Source organism: Chiloscyllium punctatum, chromosome 43, assembly GCF_047496795.1.
Source record: "Chiloscyllium punctatum isolate Juve2018m chromosome 43, sChiPun1.3, whole genome shotgun sequence".
In the NCBI taxonomy this organism is placed as follows: domain Eukaryota; kingdom Metazoa; phylum Chordata; class Chondrichthyes; order Orectolobiformes; family Hemiscylliidae; genus Chiloscyllium; species Chiloscyllium punctatum.
The window spans coordinates 47,581,041-47,590,779 of NC_092781.1; positions in this window are offsets into that span (position 1 = coordinate 47,581,041).

A 9,739-nucleotide genomic window follows, 5' to 3' on the forward strand; every position below is an offset into this window, starting at 1 on the left:
AGATGTGGGAAACGCTTCCTCCCATTTAGACAACATATCTACTGTTACCAGACAGCTCCTTTTCCCTTCGCTGGGCGTTAGTACAATAAAATCCATCTGTAAATGGTCAAAGGATTTTTGGGGTTGGGGGTGTGCTGCCTGAGTCATCTGTATTCTCCTCCCCACGTTATTCTTGGCGCAGATAACACAACGTTGGCAATATTTCTGGGAGTAATGAATAAATCACTTCGAGTACCAGTGTGCGGAAAGACTGTCGTACATTCGCCCTTTTGGCACATAGTCCTTACCGTGAGTCAGCTTGGCGTAGAATGGAAGTAATGGTCGTGGTAGACAGGGTTTACCATTGGGACCACACCATACTCCTTCCCTCACACTGCATCCTGTTTTCTTCCACATACGCTTTTCCTCCTGTGTGGCCTGTGACTGTAAGTCATCTAAGTCTACTGTTGGGGTAAAAATGTTTGTCATACACATGTCAATCTGCTCACTTTGCGTCTGCTGAGCTGCCGTTCTTGCTGCTCAGTCTGCCCTTGCATTGCCTTGGGAAATAAAATCATTTTGTTTTGTGTGGGCTTCACATTTACAAACAGCGATTGACTTCGGCAATTGGACCGCTTCCAGGAGGTCAGAAATCAGGCCACGGTGTGTGATGGGCTTTCTGGTGGAAGTCAAGAACCCCAGTGTTTCCACAGGATTCCAAAATAATGTACAATCCAGAATGCGTATCTGCTATTGTTGCATCTATTCATTGTCTTTCCCTCAGCCAATTTCCATGTCTCAGTCAAGGCAATCAGCTCCGAAGAGGAGGGAGAGATCTCGCTTTGACTGTCTCTTAGGTAGTTGCTCCAGCGTCGCCAACACAATTCTGGCCTGTCTCCTTGCTCCTGAATACTGTCCCGTCCAAAAACAAATATCCATATCTGGATTCTGAAGTGGTGAATCTGCAAATCTGGTCGAGGGCTGCAAATGTCATTAAGTATAGCGATACAATCATATGGGTCGTGCGTGAGGATAAGGCTCGCACTGCTAAGTACGTTATATCGCTTTATTGTAATGTTAGGCATCTCCAATAGCACAGTATTGCATCTCAGCCAACCTGCTGCCGATTTGTGTGCTGTCTTTTACTCGGGAAGCAGTAAGGATATTGCAGAAACGCTGATCCCGGGATTAAAACAAGAATCTCCGGACTCCTTCTTTGAGCCTCATTATATATGGTGGGTGACTCACAATAAAATTGACAAAGTCGTGTGAAGGTATATAATTTACCTTTTAATGTGAAAGCGAACCAGAATTGACTGTCTGGGGGCACCAGTACACTGAAGAAGTCATTTGCTAAATCCACAACAGAGAACCATTTGCTGTGCGATGGAATTTGAGCCAATATAGTATAGGGGTTAGGAACATTCTTGGCGCGCGGAACAACAGCGCTGTTGACTGCCTGCATGTGTTGAACAAACCTCCATTCCGACGGTTCACCTGGAATGTTTGTCCTTTGACCGGAAACATGGGGTTTCTCACCGGTGATTTCTCACAATGGATTATCACTCCAGGATCGATTCAAAGGCGAGAGTAATTCCTTTTATAACCTCAGATTTTAACGGGTATTTTGCTCTGCATGGATGTGGTAAATCTCACTCATAGCATGACTACTGATGCACCCACTGAGTGGACTGAAGGTTGGACTGAAGGATATTTTTACATGCTGTACATCTCTATGACTGTTTGAGGGGCTTCATCGTTACACAGATGGTGGTTTGTGTGTGTATTTAACTGCCAGAGGAAGAGGTAGATGCAGGTAACAGTCACAACATGTAAATGCCCTTTGGACAGATACATGAATAGGAGAGGTTCAGAGGGAAATGGGCCAAATGCAGCGAAATGGAATTAGTTTAGTCTGGGAAACCTGATGGGTGTGGATGGTTGCACGGAAGGGTCTGCTTCTGTGCTGTACGAATTGATGGCTCTGTAGATGTCCTTGTCCAGAGCTCACTGAAATCCAATTTAAAGGTGCAGAAGAGTAGCAACATGTTAGAAACACAAACAGTGTGTTGGCCTTCATTGCCTGAGGATTTCAGTACGGCTTGAAAGCTTGTCCAGTTGGTCAGGCCATAGCTGGAGTATTCTGCACATTCTTGAGCCAGGTACCTATGGAAATTGATGCTTGCTGTGAGGAGACAGCAGTAAGAGTTTACCAGAATAATGTCTGCTGTGCCATGTTCGTCCTATGAGGAAAGTTGGGGTTGGGTGAGCCTCCATTCACTGGATTACGTATGAAGATGAGGAGCCTCACTGACGTGTATAGAATTGTGAAAGGGCTCAGGATACAATGATAATATTTCCCCATAGCCTGGGAGTCGAGAGAAAGGGGCCACTGTGGACACCATTTCTGACTGAGATGCTGAGAAATGTCTTCACTCAGAAAATGGTGGCCATCAGGAGACCTCGACCGGAAAAGGCTCTGGAGGCAAAGTCATTGTGATTTTTAAAAAAGAAACTAAGATATAGATTTCCAGAAGCTGAAAGTGTCAATGGGGCTGGGAAAGAAAAAAACAGGTTTGTGACTGTGTGATAAACGATCAGCCAGGATCATACTGGAAGATGGACAGGACTGATGAGAAAGTCCCCTTTTCTCCCAATGAGCTTTCTCTCCTGTTCTTTGCATTTATTGTCACATATTCAGCTTCTGATCTGTCCTGACCTGCTCTCCATTATATCCTTATTAACCCGCCCTTTCCCAAGTTATGGAACCAAACAAACTCTCGATAAACTATCAAGACATAGTCTCAACCCGAACCTTTATCTTATTTGGAGGTTGGTGTCACGTGTTGTATTCTAAATGTGATTTTATGGGTCAGTCTATTCGGATTTAAGCAAAAGATACTCTATTCGTACCCCACAATTAGAAAACACGCCAAACGATAAAGGCTGTATTGGAACAGTTATTAAGTCGTGGTTACTGTATCGGGTCGGTTAATGTGCTGCATAGTAAGGTCATTTTAAATTCTGCTTTCCTTTGTTCGTGTTTCAACTGTCGTGTTTAAATAAATTCTGTTTTGCTGAAAGCCAAGTGGTTTGAAAATTGCATTACACCGGGATAATCCACTTCACATCTGCCTTGAAAATAGGATGGAGTTAGCGTCTTGGCAACCTACTTAAAATATCTTGAGGCGTTCTGGCTCAGTCCATAACAAAACAAAAGCTACGTACTCTGCCTCTTGCTTAGAACACAACTCTTGAAGTTAAGCAATACAGAACCAATCCCTCTTTAAGGCGCATGTTATCGCACACCTCTCTCTCTCTCTCTCTGGGCTCCATCTCCACCTATGCACTCAGTTCTCCCCTTACCCCCACAACACATCTAACCCAGTCTTCAATATAAATGCCCCTTATTCTCTGATGCTATCAGTTAGGATGAAGGGTCAACAGAGTCAAAGCATTAACTCTGGCTTCTTCCCACAGATGCTGCCAGTGATTCGCGGTTCACTGTATTCATGACAATGACAGTTAGGGATGGATAATGGGGGTTGATTTAACCAGTGAATACACCAAAGTGCGAAAGCTGAGATTTTTCCACTGCTACCTAAGAGGTTCGAATGCTGCACTCCCCCCTAGCCACCGAATTGACTGTGAGCACAGATATTTCCAACGTGTAAATCCAAGCATATGCATCTACCTACTGGAACACCATGTCCAGATAATCACCCCCTCCATGAGGCATCGGAATGAACAAAGTTCAGACTCCATTACATTAGCACTGAGCTGCTGTTCCTTGGCCTACAGGCTTTTGCTCTGAGTGTTTTTGGTATCGATCACACAGGTGTGCACCAACCTACACACAATACAACCGCAATCTATCATTTACCATCCATCCAAATAATATTGTGCTTTAAGAATTAAATTCAACTGATTAAACAGCACCAGGGAGCGGCACGGTGGATCAGTGGTTAGCACTGCTGCCTCAGCACTGGGGATCCAGTTTCGATTCCAGCCTCGGGCGACTGTCTGTGTGGAGTTTGCTCGTTCCTCCGAGTGCTTTGGTTTCCTCCCACAGTCCAAAGCTGTGCAGGTCAGGTGCATTGGCTATACTAAATTGCCCATAGTGTTAGTTATATGAGTCAAGGATAAATGAGGGGAATGGGTGTGGGTGGGCTACACTTCGGAGGGTCGGTGTGGACTTGTTGAGCCGAAGGTCCTGTTTCCACACTGTAGGTAATCTAATCGAATTATTACCTTCTGAAATATGGTATTTTCAAATATAATGTTATAACTTCAACTACCAGTTTCAGACAGAGAGAGAGAAGCTGACAGAGAAACAGAGTGAGAGAGAAAAAACAAACCATCGCATAGAGAAACAGTGAGAGAAAGAGACACAGAGAAAGTGAGAGACAGAGAGGCAGTTTGTGAGAGAGAGAGAGAGATGGAGAGACAGAAGCAAGGAGTAACACACAGAGAGAGTAAGAGACAGAGAGAGACAATCAGACATGCAGAATGGGACAGAGTGAGAAAGGAGGACAGAGAGAGAGGCAGTGACAGCGACAGAGAGAAAAAGACAGAGAGTGAGAGGTAGAGAGACAGAGAGAGTGAGGCAGAGAGGAGACAGACAGAGAGAGACTGAGTCAGTGAGCAACCAAGATGCAGAGATTGAGAGTGTGAGAGAAAGACAGAGAGACATAGATAGGCGAAGAACAAGAAAGAAGGACAGAGAGAGAGAGAGAGTGAGAGATCAAATGTGACAGAGAGATGGTGCGAGAGAAAGATACTGTGAAGGACACAGACAGACAGTGAGAGTCACAGTCAGTAGAAACAGAGAGACACAAGAAAGAGAGAGAGACATGTAGACAGAGACATGGAGGGGCGAGGAGCAAAAAGTGGAGTAGAAAGAGTCAGTGAGAAAGAAAGTTACCAATTGCGTGTGAACAACAGATACTGTGAGGGAGAGATGAAGACACTGAGATACATTGAAAGGGAAAGAGTGGGAGACAGAGGAGTGAGGGAGTGAGGCTCAGAGAGACAAAGGAACTGAGACAGAAAGAGAGAGAAGAAGAGACAGTGAGAGAGCTAGAGTGATTCATAAAGAAAGGAGACTGGGATAGAGAGAGAGTGAGACAGATATAGAGAAGAAATGGGAAACAGGAATAGAGGGAGAGTCATTGAGAGAGAAAGAGAGAGTTAAAGGGACAGAAAGGCAGAGTGACAGTGTGCGTGTGTGTGTGCTTGAGAGAGAGAGAGACAGAGAGAGAGACAGAGAGAGAGAGAGAGAGAGAGAGAGAGAGAGAGAGAGAGAGAGAGAGAGAGAGAGAGAGAGAGAGAGAGAGAGAGAGAGAGAGAGAGACCATGAAGGACAGTGATCGAGAGAGATAGCGAGTGAGAGAATGAGCAAGTCAGAGAGAGAGAAGAAACAGAGTGGTAAACAAGGGGAGAGAGGGAGAGAGACATGGGGGGAGCAAGAGGGAGAAACAGAAAGTGTCAGTGAGAGAAAGAGTGACAGCATGTATGTGAAAGAGAGGTACTGTGAGGGAGAAAGCAAGACAGTGTGATAGAGGGGGGTTGACAGATACAGTGAGATGCACAGAAAGAGAGAAAGTGGGCGACAGAGATATATAGTGGGAGAGAGAGATACAGTGTGGGGGAGAGAAACAGGGACGGACAGAATGAGAGTGTGAATCAGTTCAACGGAGAGAAGGAGATGTACTGTGAACAGAAGGCGAGAGAGGGAGAGACAGTGACAGAGAGAGAGATCGAGACAGACTGAACGAAAGAGAGAGAGAGAGAGAAAGACTATAAGAGAGACATCGGGAAAGATTGAGAAAGATGGATACAGAGAGGTCGATAGAGGAAGAGGGAGTGTGAGAGCGAACGTTTGAGAGAGTGAGGCGAGATACAAAGGTACTGGGAAGGACAGAGAGAAAAAAAGCCAGAGAGACAGGAATTCAGAAATAAAGAGTAAACACACAGAGACACAAGGAAGGATGGGGGGAGAGCGAGAGACAGATATGAGAGAGAAGGGGAATGAGCAAGAAAAGGAACATAGAAAGTCAGTGAGCGAGAGAGTTGTTGAGGGAGACAAGACTGTGAGAAAGAAAAGAATAATGACACAGACAGTGGAAGAGAGAGAGAGAGACAGACTGCGACAGAGGGAGAATCAGTGAGAGAGAAAGACACAGACGGAGAGAGGCACTGAGATGTGAGAGTGGGAAACAGTGAGTGAGAGAGCAAGAGAGGAAGAAGGAGAGAGGGAACGATTGAATCAAATGAAGACAAACAGAGAGAGACATAAAAAAGATTCACCAACCAGAACCACCTCTTTTCTGAACCAGTTAATGACTCTGCCCTTCAGCCCTCAATTTATGGCACTGCCCCTGTTGGGCCACTCCTTCTTTTCATTCAGACATTTACATCTTGCAAAACAATCTCTTGGCCAGCGAACCACAGCACGTCCATCCAGGTTAACAGGGATAGAATGTAAAGTGTAAAAACAATTTAATCCCATTTACATGTTCGTTTGCTTCAAACCAATTTAATGCCACTAATCTGGTGGCTGGTTCAAAACTCTCCACAAGGTGAGACATTTTTTCAGCAAACAACAATTCCATGTGTGTGTTGAATTAAATAAACTTTACTAAAGTTTTGCATGCAATAGTTACTCTCACAAGCAAGTACTTCATCTGAAGAAATACATTTATGTTGATCTCTCCACTGAAACCTACCCTTCCCTCATAAGATCAGTGGGAATGTGCATTTTACTCAAAGTCAAAAACAAGCTGACATCTGGCAAGTGGCCAACCTGACAGTGATTGCCTCCCCACTGCTCCTGATAATGTGACAGTCTGTACACTCTGTTGTTTGGTTTGCTTGCATTTAAATCAAAGATTTTAACTGCTTCATCATTTGCAACAAATTTAAGTTCCAATCATAAGCAAAAGCTCAACAAGCTATAATCATTCAATCCAGGGGAAAGTAACGATTATTGTTAATTAAAGTAAGTGGTGTCTAAAGCTTAGGTAGTGTGGAAGGGGCGTCTTGTCGTACAGTGGGAATGAACAGGTTGCTTTAAAAATGCTGATGTTAAACCCCAGGCCTGAGGATTCAGAACACCTTGTGTGAAGTCAGGACATAGGAATAAAAAAATGCACGAAATTAAACCAGTGAGAGAAATGAAAGAGTTTGAAGAAGATTTCTACAGATTAAGCAAAAGGTGGCTGAAAAGACAACTATGTACCAGAGTGGCAGCGAAAGGTCATGATCACTGCAACCAATATTCTGCGGATTTCGAATGTTGATCTTCAGATTCTGTGATTATATTAACTTCCCAGTACTACTTCTGTTCACTAATGACCAATTCATCGATCTGCTCATGTTCACTAGGACATTGCTTGTCTTGTATTACTGAAAATGTTCCTCTCTGAAGACAGACACAAAATATCATCTTTATTTCTCTGTTATTCAGACCGTCCCAATTGCAGGTTTTTGTGCTTCTGTCAGTTGTCGGTGCATGTTTGTCTTTTCTGATTACATTTTGCTTTATCTCGAGAAACCTGTTTCAAACACCTGTTTAGGTCTCACACCAGTTTAATTTCATGTTGTTTTCTCGTACTGCATTACTTTGTTAACCTTGCTATACTGAATTCAAAAGTGTTCTGACTTAACGTCTGCTTTATATATAGATAGTTTTCAAAATTTAACTTTTTTTAAAAAATCAACCTGTTCTGAGATGTTAATGCACAGCTCTGGAGCATGGTAGGGACACTATCACTGTAACACAAAATACCCCTCCCACCCAACATCAGCTTGATACACGTCTTCCTTTATTTAACAAAAAAATTTACCTACCCCTGGATTCCACGATCAGCTCTTGTTGAGCTTTTGCTGATGATTGAAACTTAGATTTTTTACAAATGATGAAACTGTTAAAATCTTTGATTTAAATGCATTTGACCCAAACTACAGACTGTCATATTATCAGGAGCAGGGGGAGGCAATGCTTCACTGTCATTTTTATCCACTTGACAGATGTCACCTGGTTTGTGCCTTTGAGTGAAGTGCACATTGTCGCTGATTTTCTGAGGGAAAGTTGTGTTTACAGTGGGGAGATCAGTATAAAAGTATTTCTTCAGATAAAGTGCTCACTTCTGACAGCAACATTGGACAAAAAACACTATATCGCCGATTTTAAAAAAAACAGAGTAGCGTTTATTTATTTAAACACACACATTGAATTGTTGGACACTGAATAAATGCCTCGCCTCGAGGAGAGACTGGAATGAGCCACGAGAATGTAGTCATCAATGGGTCCGAAGCAAAGGAACATGCAAATAGGGTCTAATTGTAATTTCATTTTTCATTCTATCTCTGTTGACTTAAGAGATGGATAAATGTGCTGTGACTTGTTTGGCCAAGAGATTGTTTCGCAAGTTGTACTAACTTGGAGGGAGGCAAATTTTGATAGTATTTGGTAAGAACATTCAATATTGATTGGTAGCGGATACTTCCAGGTAAAGGAACAGCAAAAACTGGGAAGCCTTTAAAAATGAGATAATCAGAGTCCAGAACCAAGGTGAAATACAGGGCTGGTCGGTGTAAAGTGGGGTATAAATTCCCATTACACACCCTGGACTAAAATGCTCTTACTTGGGACATGAGTTTATGGAATTCAAAGTTAAACTAAGAGTCACTGTGCTATCTGGCTGAGACAGACAAGGCAAAATGCAAGCCCAGGGGCAGCACAATGAAAAATTTATAAGATAAAGGAAGGCCCCCACAAATGCCTCAGCTAAAAGGAAATGAAGGAGAAAATGAGGGCTGCATATGCTAGCTATCAGAGTGGAAAAGTGTTGCACTGGAAAAACACAGCAGGTCAGGCAACATCCGAGAAACAGGATGATCTGGCTGATGCAACATGGTTCTATATGGGATCTTGTTGTGCATCAATTGCCACCATGCTACCTTTGGAGACAGTGAGTCTTCTCATCAGCTAACTCCTCATTTTGCAAAGGTTTCAAAAGGTTGTGGAATGAGAATTCAACTTTCAGCTTAATGTTTGGATGTTACTGAGAGAGGAAATCCCTGGGATCTTGCTGTGCCATCTCTCTAAGCGTTTTCTTGCTCTGTATTTTAATTGATCCCGTGTATTTCATCCCAGTGAAATTATTATTCAATTGGAAGATCCAAACAGGGAGAGAGTTTGGGACAAGTTAAACGTTGAACAAGAGCGTCCTCCAAGAGGCAACACAGTCCTGAGACCCATTCCACAGGCCGCACTCTGTGGGGCCCCACCTCAGTTGTGTCTCTTTATTTCCTCAAAGACTGGATTCCTGTGTTTGACACTTTACTTAGCAGGCCTCTGGTCTACTGGGTCCTATCAGATTGTGGCCCTGTCATTTTAAAACAGGTTTATCGTCTGGGGTTAAAACAAGCAGGTCTTTGAATTTGACACAAACTTGTTAAACCCCACGTCCCCACCCGCAGCGAGTGTCTGAGAGCCAGAACTTTCTAAAGGTGAAATTTATCTGAATGTTCGACGTGCCAAACTGTCTCTGAACGATTGAGATGTTAATGTCAGTACTTGAACTTTGTTGGATCTCCCTGAACATTGTCATGTTAATTCTAGCACAGGAAAGCTTGATCATTCCTCGTTTCCTTTTAAGCTTTTGAAGCCTTTTTAAAGTTTTATAAAGTATATCAGTGCAGTTTCAAAGCATTAACCATTGACCCCTCAGTAGCCTCGAAGATTCTCTGCCTC